The following is a 14,013-nucleotide window of genomic DNA, read 5'->3' on the forward strand; positions in this document are numbered from 1 at the left end:
TGGCTCAGAGGTTAAGAGCACTGTCTGTTCTTCCAAAGGTCCTGAGTTCAATTCCCAGCATCCACATGGTGGTTCACAACCATCTATAATGAGATCTGGTGCCCTCTTCTGGCATGCAGGCATATATGAAGGTGAAGCACTGTATACTTAAATAAATAAATATTAAACAACAACAAAAAAAGAGGTGACACCTAGATGGTTTCTTTTGGTCCCTTGGCTGGCTGCGTTCTCCTGGCTGGTGCTGAAATGGGGAGAGTGAACAAATACATGAAACCAGCAAGGACTGGAGGCCTGGAGCTAGCCACATCCACATCTCAGGCAGGAGGAGGCCAGGCTAGAGGCCACTTTAGTGTGTGTGTGTGAGGTGGCACTGGTGTTCTCGACATCAGCCGGAGGAGTCCTTCTCAGCCCTAGGCCCGTGTTGCCCTCTCTTCTCAGAGCAGGGAAGGCTTCCCGCTACTGTCCATAGAATTTAGGTCTCTAAGCCACGCTGAGCTCACCTTTGAATGTCCTGTGTCCCCGTCTTGTTCCTACATGCAGCTCCTGTACACACCTACTTTCACATCTTTTACAGGAGCCTCATGCTCTTCTCACTTACTTCATCTTTGTGTGTTTGTTTGATTTTCAAGACAGGGTTTCTCTGTGTAGCCTTGGCTGTCCTGGACTCATTTTTGTAGACCAGGCTGGCCTCAAACTCACAGAGATCTGCCTGCCTCTGCCTCGCCGAGTGTTGGGATTACAGGAGCGTGTCACCACACTTGACTATCTTGTCTTATTTTTTAATTAAATTAATTAATTAAAACATTTTGTACAGGTATATATTGCACCTTCCAGTTTATCCATTTGTTTCCCTAGACAATTTTGCTTCTACTTCATTTTATGTATGCATACAGGATTTCATTTTTTAAAAGTCTGCCACAGTATTTATCATTACTTATTCCGTATGCTTTTTATGTATTTCATTTATTTCTATATTTATTATAACATTATAGATAGAATTCATGGCTTGGCTCATGCCAAGAAAGTACACCACTGCCAAACTGTTATCCCAGCTAAGTCTCTTCCTTTCAGGATAGAGAAGTGATACTGGGAAAGGAAAGGAGACTTCCATAGGACCAGTCAAGATCAGTGGGATGGCAGACCTGATGTCTCAAATCCACGGTAGTTTCTAGAACAGTGGTTCTCAACCTGTAGGTCGTGACTCCTTTGAGGGTCAAATGCCCCTTTCAGAGGGGTTGCCTAAGACCATTGGAAAACACAGATACTTACATTGTGTTTCATAACAGTAGCAAAATTACAGTTAGGAAGTAGCAATGAAAATAATTTTATGGTTGGGGTCAGCACAAAGTGAGGGACTGTATTAAAGAGTCATTGTATTGGGAAGATTGAGAACCACTGTCCTAGAGGAAAGGCTCAAGTGTCAGAGGACCTTGTGTGGCTGAAACATATACCCATGCTTGGAAAAGCCCATGTGATGTCTTAACAGGGGTTGTCACCACCAGAAGGGACCTCAGGGGTTCAAATCAGGTCCTGATGTAGTTCTTCATTTGTTGATTTTACTGTGTTGCGGATAAGATCTGGAGCCTTATGCATGCCAGGCAAACATTCTACCACTGAGTTGCATTTCAGCCTGCAGTTGAGGAAAGTGGAAGCCAAGGGCTTAACTTGCCAAGAATCACATGTAGTAGGTTACAAGAAATAACACAGAGCAGGGCATGATGGTGTACTCCTGCAATCCCAGCACTTGGGGAGGCAGAGGCAGGTGGATCTCTGTGAGTTCGAAGCCAGCCTGGTCTACAAAGCAAGTCGAGATCAGCCAAGGATATGCAAAGAAACTCTGTCTTGAAGGAAAAATAAATAAATAAAGAAAGAAAGAAAGAAAAAAGAAAAGAAATAACATAGAAATAACCCAGATGCTTGTGCATTGTGGGAGTTCTAAGGTGCTTCAGACAGGCCTTTGACATGACAAAAATATCAGTTTGAACCTCAGTTTAATGTGTGTTGTGGAGCGTAGAGATTTAGCAAAACCATGCTGCTAACTCAGACCCAAGCCATCCCTGCTCTAGGGCTCAGGGATGAAGGAGAGGTAGAACCATGGCCCTGATGTCATGGCTTAAGGTGGCTTCTCAAGCTTCTTCAGAGCAGTGGTTCAGAGGAGAGCAGGCAGGTGAAGGATACCAAGCCACGGAACAGAAGGGAAAGAGCTAAGTGTGTGAAGCTTAGTTCCTCTGCCTCAGCCAGAACTGTGACACACTGCCTTGGTCCCAGAGGGCTTAGGTCTATCTAGACCCAACGTGGCAATCCTGGTTGATGAGACCCTTGCCTATGTCTCTGCGCTTGTGAGTGCTGGGCCTCCTGGGAGCTTTCCTTTGAACTCTATTAATAAGGCAAAGCTGAACCGAAGCCCCTGCAAATCTTTGCCAGATGTCCCCAGCCCAATTCCCACACCTAGAGAGAGACATCTGCCTGGCTGGCTCACAGGGAGAGAGGTGGCCTAAGAGGGCCAGCCAAAGACCTCAGGACTTGTTGCCCTAGTAGGCATTGCCCATCTCTCAGAGCCCACCAGGAGGGAAAACTGGCACTCAACAGCCACTCTGTCCCACAGCAGAGCCCAACCAGGAGATTGTCCCGGTTAGGCCAGTCCAGGCCAGCTCCATACAGGCCTGAGGAGGTGACAACCCTATCGACCAGCTCCTCCCGGCCCCCTATTTACATCTTGATTACATTCCTTGGGAAACCATCCAGGCCACATTCCGCCTGGCAGGCTGCTGGGAAGACCCACAGAGCACTATGGCAACGCTGGAGGGGCCAGGCAGGCCTGCCGGCCAGCGAGAACCGTCAGGCTGAGGAACCTCTCCCTTCTAGGGCCAGCCTGGATTCCTCAACTCTGCCAACTGCAGCCTGCCCTACTCCATCTGGTACGCCCCTGCTTCAGCCTGCCTCACCTCTGTATCTCCAGCCAGTCCTCTGCAGTGTGCATCCCAGAGCTGCCGACTCTAGTACTCCCTGCCATAAAGCCTTCAAAAGCCTCACCTTGGTTTCTTCGTCCTCCAAAGCCACTTCCCCTGGCACAAACAGCAGGCCTCGGGCGTGACATGGGCAACGGAGGATGTGGAACTGTCACTGTGGCCTTGGCATTTCCCTCGCTACTTGTCCACCGAGACAAGGGTGCATCCCTTTATGAGGATCCCACTGAGTCACTGAGAACACACAAATGAGCAGTGAGTCCCGTACACTGTTTCCATTTTTACAATTTGCTAGGAAATACTTGATTATCTGTGGAGCCCTAGAAGCACAGCCACAGAACTTTCAGCTCCTTAAGACAACAGAAGGCCCCTCTAACATCCCTCTCCAGACAAAGCAATGAACTGTGCATTACTTTTGTATCTCTACACGCCCACAGACCCTCAAAAAAAAAAAGCCAGAGTGCAGAGGAAAGCAGACCACTGAGCCCCAAGCCCTCCGGCTCCTGCATTGGTCTCCCTGTACCAAGACTGCAGTAAATAGGAGCATAGTACCCACGCCCCAGTCCACCCCTCCAGTCCGTTTACCTTCTCTTTCCCCTCCCTTCTTTCCTTCCTTCTGTCCTCTTTCTTCTGTCCCCTCTCTGTCCCATTTTAGTAGCAGAAACCTTGCAGCAAGACCTTATGTTGAAAGCCCAGCATTGAAGCCGATAACAAATCTTGGAGCACTTCAAAGAGTTGCATTTGAGAAACACTGAGTCAGCTGCAGCTACCTATGAAGAGCTGCCAGAGCGTCCATTTAGCGCGCGCCGCCCCTTCCGTCCTCGCCGCTCTCTCCTCTCTTTGGCCTTCCCCTTTCTTTCTTCCTCCCTCCTTGCCTCGCACAGCGCCCATGGGCCTTCCACACAGAGCCCTCAATTCAATGCACTTCTGCTCAGCCTGCCCTCAGGAGTGGGCAAGGGCCTCACGCCAGGACTGGTCTGTAATTTTAGGTCCCTGGCTTGGCCAGACAGTGCCTGCCAGTCACATGAGCAAAGGCCCTGGAGCCAGGCATTCCTGCCCAGCCCTTTAAACTATAATCAAGGCTAGGGTGGTAGCACCAACTCCAAAGGGGGTGGGGGGCCAGAGACATTTTGTTGTCTGTTGGGACTAGAGAACGTTCCACAACATCAGGTGCAAACGTATGCTTGTGTTCAAATCCCTCCTCTTCTGATGTAAGGTGGCGACAGGGCAGTGGAGAGAGCTGTGGCTTGGACTCCTGCTTAGAGGCCAGAGCCTTTGAATATACCGTGGTGTGATGGAATTCTCCAGAAAGGAGCCACAATAGGGCCCTGTTCAGCTACAGACAAGGAAAACAAGGGCAATGAGGGCCTGAGTGCCAAGATCTGAGTCTGTCTCGACTGCCCTGCTCTGAGCAGTCACCTGGACTGTTTTTTTTTTTTTTTTTTGGAGGGGTGGTAACTGATATATGCCAGGCATGATAGTAGGCACTGGGCACTGAGGAGACAAGTTAGAAACAAATCCGGTGTATGTCCTCCCAGAGCTGACAGCCAAGTCAGGGGTGACAGATAAGAAACAAAATGGTTACACAGAATAGGAGGGCAGAAAGTGAGGAACTAAAGTAAAAAAAGGGGAGCGGGTTGCGGGAGGGTCTCACTGAGGAGGCAAAGCTAAGTCAACTTCAAAGAGGTGAGGGAGTTACTTGTGCATCTGTCCAAAGGAAGAAGAGCTTTGCAGGTAGAAGCCGCAGGGAGTACAAAGGCCCTGAGGTGAGGACATAATGATGTATTAGAGAGAACAGGGAGGAGGAGACTGGTCTGGCTGAGTGGAGCAATGGGTGTGCTGGTTCGAGCTGAGAGGTGAGGCCTGTAGGCCTACGAGCATCCATTCAAGAACTCCTACATGTGCTGTGTGTGAGATAGGTACCATGGTAAGGTTTGGCACAGGAGATAGATGTGATCTGACTGGGTGGTGTTAAGACACTCCTGGCTGCAGAGTTGAAAAGAAAGTCTTGGGAGGCTTCTGCAGTGACCCAAGGGAAGGCTAATAAGGGCTCGGAGCAATGGGTGGTGTCTAGAAGTATTTTGAGCATAGAGCGAAAGGGATAAAAAGTGTGTGGGAGGAGACCGAGAAGCTTTGGTCTACACAGCATGCCCAGAAATGGGGTGAAGGGTGGTGCTACGGAGCGGGGGAGCCAGGCTCAGGCTTCTGGGAGCTCACAGTGTAGTGGTGCTCATGGGTCTCCTCATGATACACTGCTGTGTGGTGAATCCAGTGGTCATGCAAACTGGGGTGGCTCCCAAAACAAATGTTGAAGAAACCAATTGATAAGATTGAGAAAATGACCAATAGGTGGTCAAGAGTCCTGAAGAGCATCAGCTGAAAGCAGAAGTAGGAGGCTAAGGCTGGGGATAGCAGCCAGCTTTCTGTGGCAAAGTCACAGACTGCTCTTCTCCCCTGGGGCTGCAAGGAAACTCCAGGCTAGTCTCTTGGAGGAATCCCGCTTGCAGCTGTTTCTCAGTCACTGACTAATTTGTGAGTCAATTGGTGACCAGGCGAGGAACACCTTCTGAGCGTCTGAAGCCAGGCCATCTGGGAGACAGGGCTTCCTCAGTAGAAACAGAAGGAGGAGAAGTAACTAGAGCCATGGCTATTACCCAGGGACTGAGGGTCAGAGGCTGGGACCTGGGCTGCCGTGAATGGGGTGGCTAGTTTTTCCATCTTCTCTCTCTCCCAGACAGGGCCCCATATCCCACCCCATCCCACCCCCTGTCCTGTCCATCTCCAGGAGTTCAGGTTGCTTTTACTCCCTGAGGCTGTGGAAGGCAGACGTGTGGAGTGTAGGGCCCTGCAGATCCTAAACAAGGTTCCCAAGCTTGCTCATAGATGGGTGGAGCAGGACCCAAGGCTGCTGCCCTGGCAGAGGAATACTGGCCCCTTAGCATAGAGAAGGAAGAAGCTTAAGGCCCGGGGCTCGTGCCTGGTTCAAGACAACTAGTTCCATGATACTCAGGCCAGAAGGATGCAGAGATCTCATGGCCATCTGTTGTTTAATCTACTAGAACACTACAGTGAGTCCATAGAGCAGGGTATTCTTGGCCCTCTTCTGTAAGCACTCAATCCCAAAGGCCTGATGCCCACACCAATACTAATACCCTTTCTGAAGACAGGCAGCGTGCTAGGCTGAACATATAAGTCCTTCAATGTCACGGGCAAGCCAATGAGATGTGCACTATGTGTGCAACTGCTGTAGAGATACGGAAACCCAACCTCAGAAGAGTTATCTGGCCAGGACATACTGCTAGGAAAGAGGCAGAGCTAGGATTTGAACTCACCAAGGAACATGTGCCGATTTTAGTTGAGGAAGGTGTTTAACTGTGACCTCAGAGTCACACAGCCAACGCTGCCTGGCTCTTCTGTCAGGAAAGAGGAAAGCAGGCTATAGCCCTTCTTCTGGCACTTTCTGTTCCTCTGTTCCTACAGCCCCCCCAATCCTCCCTACTTTCTCTTATTCCTGTTTACCTCTGCCCTCTTTGCTGGGGCAAAGAGTCTTCCGTCTGCCAGACCCAGAGAAGCCCAGCCTGAGGCTGGGGGTTCTAAAGGGGGAAATAATTTGGCTTAAAAATGGAGGACAATGGGGGCCACAGAGGGGTGTCCTGGGGAAGGAGGATCATGCTACAGACTTGGGCAGAGCCCCCTAATGCTGCAATGAGGGTCTGACCTGGCTCCAAACCACTGTGGTCTGGCTCCTTCTTGTTAGCAAGGAATGATGAATTTGAGAAATTACTGGCAAGATTGGGGGAGACAATGAATTTCCTCATCCATACTCAGGGAAGGTTTTCAGAGTATGGAAGCATCCCCAGAGGCCCCTAGGTCCCCTTCCTTAGCTTTAGCACCACGCCTTCCTTAACGTCAGCTCCAAGCCTTATCTTCTCTAGCCTTGCCATCTAAGAGATGACCTCATGGAAACTCCCCAACAACATAGCGCTCAACCGGTCTTTTCCTCTGGGAGCAAGGAAAAGTTACTTTCTTTGCTTTTGTTTACACAGAGTCTCACCACGTAGCCCAGGCTGGCCTCAGACATGTAATCCTCCTTTAGCATCCCAAATACTGACATCACATCTATTAAAAGGCCCTTGCTTATGCAATCCGGCTGTCCCAGTTTATAGACGAGGAGACAGAAGCTCGGGAGGAAGGGGCTTGCCCATGATCCTACACACTGAATATGAGTGACAGGGCCTGCCTTCCAGGAGTTCCATCCTATCCATCTATCCACTAGAGGGTGAACTCTGGGTAATATGCTCAGTTTGGTTCTCAGAGTTGTATACCTACTATGCCCCTGAGGGAGCAGGGTAAATTTTCAGTTTTTAAATGTTTTATTTTTTATTTTTGAGACACGGTTTCTCTGTGTAGCCTTGGCTGTCCTGGACTCACTTTGTAGACCAGGCTCGCTTCGAACTCACAGAGATCCACCTGCCTCTGCCTCCCAAGTGCTGGGATTAAAGGCTTGTACCTCCACCACCGTCTGTCTTAAATTTTCATTTTTTAGAGGTAGCAGACACAGTAATAAGCTTCGTTATGGGATGTTCTTAACTATATGCCATTATACTTTATTTTTCTGAGCAGAGATCTAACAACAACTAGAACTAAGCTTGTTGGGCTCAGCTCAGGACTCTTCTGTTTACTGTAAGTCTCTGCACAGCCTCAATACTCTGTGCCCTTAGTTTTGTCATTTTTGTCATAGCACCTCCTATGGGTGTAAAAGTCACGTGGGAAGGGAACGAAAGCATCCATATAAAGCACCTAGAGTAGTACCTAGGCCTTCAGAAATGCTCATTCAACTGAGGGGTCTGTCCATGGCTCCTCCTTCAAGCCCCAGGCCTGCAACTCATTCTGACATGACCAACCTCAGGCCCACTCTGCTAGCTCAACATCAGAGACCTCTCTGTGCCCATCCCCACAGTACTCTTATGCTTGCTGTGGTCTGGCCCTGATTTTCTGTCCCGATTCTAGGCACTGATTGACAGCAGTAACCAGAAGTCACTTTGCCAATCCTTGTTCTGCTCACTGGGTAACCTTTCTAGTGCCTGGGTGACCTGTGTGCCTATTGGTCCCCTTCAGGATTGGAGTCCACACCACTAGCCTAGCTCACACTGGGGTTGTGGCCCTTCTTGCTGTTGCCTGGCATCATCTGCCCCTGGACTCTCTGCCTGTTGCTATGACTTCATGTGGGGCTACAGAGTCCCAGAGCTCCTTGGATGCCTGCCGCTGCCGTCTCCCCTCCTCGCAATGCTGACTGTCACCATACCTCCCTAGACAGCCGGTTCTGCCAAGGAACAACTCAGTGTCCATTCTGTCATGTCTGTGGAGAGTAGATGAGGCAACCTAGAAGGAGCAGGAAGAAGCCAAAGGTCTCTTTGGCTAAGAGTAACGGCTCAGTGAGCATACATGAGTTCTGTGTGGCCCTAATCCTTTGGCAGAGGTTTTGAAACAGCTACTATGCTCCCTAACCTTCCCATCTCTAACCTTCCCATCCACCAGTCGTTGGAGTGGACGACGAGGCTCTAGTCCTCCTAGTTTGTGCCTGGCTCCAGCAGGCAGGGTCAAGTCACAGCCACAAAAGCGCAAGAGAGGAGAGAAAGAGGGAGGAGGAGGAAACACAAATGGAAGAGCCTAGCAGAGAAGCTCTGGCAGGGTGCGCCGGGAGGGAGAAGGGAGGGGAAGCCGGACCCAGGGCTATTTCTGTACAATAATATAGGGGAAGAGGGCCAAGCTGACAGGACAGTGATTAGTCTTCAGGGAGCAAAGGCGAAGACTCTGCCGGCGAGTCCAGGGCTGGAGGAGCTGGCTCAGGGCCCAGTCCGGTGGGCTGGAGCAATGATTTCAGAGGCCGGGAATCTGAGGCGAGCTGGGCCCAGGGACTAGGGAGCCGAGAAGGTGGGAGCAGGGTGAGGGGAGCCAGCCATCCTCGCTGCTCCACCTCCAGCAATGGACGCTGGGAGGGGGTGGGGCGCGCCTTGCCCCAACTGTTAGTCTGCCACCATGGGGTTATCAGGCTGTGTGTAGGGGCAGATTTTCTGAAATGCACACTTCCTGGGCTCTGGCCTGTGAGGGAGATGGCGTGAGAAAAGGCCAGAAACACAAGGCTCGGAAACCTCGGGGGAAGAGTCAAGACTTCGTTTTCTTTCCCACGGGATTTACAGTCATGGGGTCTGGGAGAGGGAGTGTGAGAGGGTCAGGTCATAGAGAGTGACAAGGAGATCACATTTACCAAGGGTCATTGCTGCTGGGCCTCTTGCTACACACTTAGCACATTGAATACCCCTGAAAAGCAGGTAAGGTAGGAGTGACCAGGCTTGGTTTACACCGAGGAAACAAATGTGAAGAGATTGTCCTAACATCATTCAGTTACAGAGAAGGCGGTACACCCGGCTCCTTCATGCTCCAAAGGCCTGCCTCTGGAAGCGCGCTTGCTATGGGAGGGGTTCTGCTAGGCTCTGGTCTGGGACTCCTTGGTCTTGCGTCTACTGCCTATTCTATGCCAGGTGCACGACTTTGGATGCGTTATTTTCACCCCTTGGCCGCAGTTTTTCTCATCTGTATAATGGAACTACAAGCATTTTTAGATTGCACATGGCAGCATGTGGTGGTACTCAGGAGGCTAAGGCAGGAGGATCACAAGTTCAAGGCCAACCTGGGCTTTAGTGGTGAGACTTTGCCTCACAGTTTACAAGGGGGACGGGATAGGGGTGCAGCTCATTGGAAAAGTTCTTGCCGATCACATGTGAGGCTGAGTTCCACTCCAGTCCCAAAGACAAAAGGTTGCTATGTGAAGTAAATCAGTTAAAATACCGAAGGCAGCTAAAATAGCCGTTGGGACACACTAACTGATTACTGAGGAAGCTGACTTGAGTACTTTGCCACTCTCCTTCATAGGGCATTTTAGAAGGAGGCATGTGAGAGAAGAGGCAAGAGAGCTGTAGGAGGAAAACACAGTTCAGAGAGTCACTCCAACCCCATAGAATTGGTATCCTCCCACGTTTGGACAATAGCATCTAAAGTCTTTAAAAAGGAGTTGCGTGACCCAACAATTGCACTTCTGGGAATTCATCCTGCGGAAGGAATAGGTCAAGAGGGCAGAGATGTATGTATCAGGATGTTCACTGCTTAATTATTCTAGCAAAAAGGAAAAAGAAGAGAGGCTTGGCTAAACAAAGTACAGTGTGTCCATGCAATGCAGCCACTAAAGACAAGCATGTTTTTTAGTGGCTGATCCAGAAGGAAATTCCTAGGACAGTAAAAAGCTGGCAACCTGTTCCTATTTCTGGAACACCTAACATTCCCTGGCAACCATTGTTTTCAACATTTACAGCTTATATTGCTGGAAAGAAACAAGTAACAAAATGATTTCTCTTTTGACAGCAAAATCTTGGAGGTTTAGAATCACTCCTGGGAAAGGAGTCATAGGTCTTAGGCTTCTAAGCAGGAGCAGTCTCCCAACTCACTCAGGAGCTAGCCCAGTGTTTCAGACTCCTCGTGCTGGCTGCCCCTTGCCAAGAAGCAGGGGAAGGGTGGAGAGCGAAGGCACTAGTGGAGCCAGTCAGACGAACATAGACTGTATCTGCTCCTAAAACAAAGTTTCCGGACCACCAGTCAAGTGGACGTTGCACAGTCATTCATTCACTTGTTCACTCAAAAGCAATTTACTGAGCAATTACTATGTACCCAGACCCAAGTGATAAGGATACAACAGCGAGGAAAAGAAAATTGACACAACTTCTTGTTCTCTCAGAGGTAAGCTACACCAGAGAGAATAGTGTAACAAGCTAAAGGTCAAATGTGGGGCTAAGAGAGCAGAAGGAAGTGCACACGTTAGTCAGACTTTTCTCAGCACTGTGACAAATGACCCAACACGAACAGCTTAAAGTAGGATTTCTTTTGCCTCCAGTTTCAAGCCATAGCATAGAGAGCATGGTGTGTGGGTGTGGGTGGAGGGGTGGGGGGAGAGCAGGTCACATCATGGCAGCCAGGAAGGAGGAAACCAGGGAGGAGAGAAGGGGATGACTGTGCTTTTTTCTTCATTCTCTTTGGAGCTCTGAGCCAGTGGGTTAGTGGTACCTATGTTCAGGTTTGCTCTTTCCCCCTTAGTTAGACCTCTAGAGAAATATCCTCCCGGACACAGTCAGCTCTAGTGCTCTATCAGCGTCCCAGGAGCTTCTCAATCCGGTCAGGTTGGCAAGATTAACCATCATAGTGTGTCACTGAAAGCAGAGGAGATTGAAGCCAACAGCTGAAGTGGGCGAGGAAGTCAGGCATGCGGACAACCAGACGATGAGCATTCCAAGCAAGTGCGGCGCCCCAAAGGTGGCAAGGCTGCTGAGCACGCTTGAAGTATAGGAAAGAGGTCATGCACGCTACAGAAGGGACGTAGTACATGAATTTGGAGAGGAACATATAAAAAAAATGAGGCTGCGGGGGGCGGGGGGAGATCAAGGCATGATTCAGCTTTGGCTCCTATTCTAAGTGAAATGAGACAGAACAGGGTTTTCAGCAGAAATGTGGCAGTCACTTACCTAGATTTTAGCTGAATCACTTTGGCTGCTGTCATACAAATAGGCTGATGTGGAAATAATTAAGGGGGAGGCAGGGAACCATTTTTGAAGCTATGACAGGAATCCCGGTGATGTATCTCAGACCTAAGTGGCAGTGGAAGTTCAAAGAACTGTCCTTTCTGCTCTGACTGCTGGGTTCAGATTTTGCACCAAATCCAGAACCGTCTGTGACAACCATTCCACTTTAGTGAGAATTTGGCACACAGTATGTTCTGCTGTGGGGCTACCCCTCTTTGGCCAGAAGACCTTTCTTTGTGTGTGGTATTCACTACTGTATTTTTCCAGGCCTTAGAACAGTGGCTGCTTGACTGAGACTCAGCAAAGGAATGAATTTTGTAGAAGTAGGGACAGGGGAGTAAGGAATTCACTCCAATTGTGGGAGGAGGAGGAGGGCGGAGATGGGTGGACACAAGTGACCTGCTCATTCAGCCAAGCCCAGAGGAACAATTCCTGCCTCAGAACATATGTGCAGGCGCAGGCCAGCCCTTAGCTCAGGCTCACTGATGGAATTTGGGTGTAACTGTTCTTCCCATTGGTCATAGGAAAGAGCTCCCACTTGGGTAGGATTCCTCCACTCTTAGAAGGGAGCAGGTCTAAGAAATGGCTAGAACCAGTGTTGCTCAGTGGGAGATAGAGAGAATCCAAAGCATGGGCCCATCTCAGTTCTTTTCTATAGCAATGGTCCTGGTACAATCCTGTTGCCCCCTACACATTTTGTTTTCATTTAATAACTCAACAATTCATCCTCCCAATGTCTTTGTCCCTTTCCTCGGCTTTCCCCTAGAGCTGTCCACTCGTCCTTGGGTTCTTTGAAAGCCCTTGCTTCATTCAGCGCAAATGCCCTCTTAACCTTCAAATGTTTCTAACATCTTTCTTAACAAGATTCCAGTTCCCTGCAAAACACTCCACCCCCCGCCCCCATGGATGCAGTCACTTTCCCTTTAGCTAGAGGGATTGGAGGTTGGCGAATTCTGACCATGGATGTCCTATTTTTCTCTGCCTTCCATGCATACATCCTGAACCATTAATACTGGGGCCTGAAAAGGGGCCCCCGAAGGCTTATCAAGCACAACGCCAGCAAAATAGTAAAGCTGTAGCTAGGATTTCATGGATTCAAGTTCAAACGTGGCAGACGAAGCAAGTGCCCTCAGTACTGCCTGTCTGCCAGGTCCAAGTCCCACCAATATCCCAGTGAAGGGATTTAGAAATGTGTCGTTAAAGGACAACGTATCGGGTCAGAGTCAGCTACAACAACAGGGATTGGGAGGAGATGAAGTGTGGACAGATGAGAGCTACAGCCGGCATGACAGGGAGCACAGAGCACACCTCACAAAGGAGACACAGCAGTCCTGTCTGAAGATGATGGTGTATCAATGCTGCAAATACACGGCATGATTGAAAGTCCCTTCCAAATGTCTCCTGGCTCCTTGCCAGAGCACTGGAAATTTGCTTCCCTTGAGGCTGGACACAGAGGCGGCAGTCTTACTTCCGGAATCTCTGGAGTAGAATCATCTATACACTGAACAGGAAGGCCTATGTATGCCCTTTCCCCCAACTCAGCCACAGGGCTCAAGCACCCGTGCTTCTCCCACACCTTACCAGAGTGATATTTGACTGTCCCCTTAAAAGCCAGAAAAGCAGTTAAAAAACTGCCAGAATCTGCATGTAGATTTCTAATCCTCTTGTCAGTTCCCAACCCTTAAAAATGAGTGGATAGCCAAGAGCCACCAGCCATCTGAACAAGGCCTTTAATGTAGAAGACAAAGGCCAAGCAAACAGAAAAGCCAATTCAGAGGAAACAACACAGAGTAGGGAGTAGAGGAAAAATAAGCCAACAGTCATACTTTGGTAGTTTCAGCAACAAAGGTTACCTTGTACTCAAGCCATGTGCTGTGTGGCCACTATAATACTGCTCTATGTCATAGTTGGGACTTCAACTGAAGGAGCAGCTTTTTATGGGACATCACTAAACTTATAAAGGAAGGAGACAAGGTGGCAGAATGGCAAATGACATGCAGCACTTCTGTGTCACTTCATTCCCATTTCCTCAGCCCAAACAGGAGACACATCTAAATGTAGTGTCAAAAGTGCAGAAACTATTTTGTTGCACTGGCAAGTCAAGGGACAGAATAGCAAATGTTTCTACAAGCCCAGTATCTGTCAGAATCCATGAAATAGAAGCAGGAAGCAATCAAGGGGGGGGGATGGAACTAATGAATTGTTGATATGGTAACATAAATGCTAAATTACCTAAATCAGCAAAGAGCTAGGGTTTCTAAAAGGAAGATAAAGTTGGTGACAAAGTAGATGCACAGACAAAGAAATGAAAAATACAGAAAACTGAAAGAATGCCCTAGAAGCCCCAATATGTAACTCAAAAGAATGCCAGAAGGAAAGGAGACAGCTAGGCCTGAGTAGGAAGCATTCATGAACTATTT

The sequence above is a fragment of the Acomys russatus genome, chromosome X (genome assembly GCF_903995435.1).
Source record: "Acomys russatus chromosome X, mAcoRus1.1, whole genome shotgun sequence".
NCBI classification, from domain to species: Eukaryota; Metazoa; Chordata; class Mammalia; order Rodentia; family Muridae; genus Acomys; species Acomys russatus.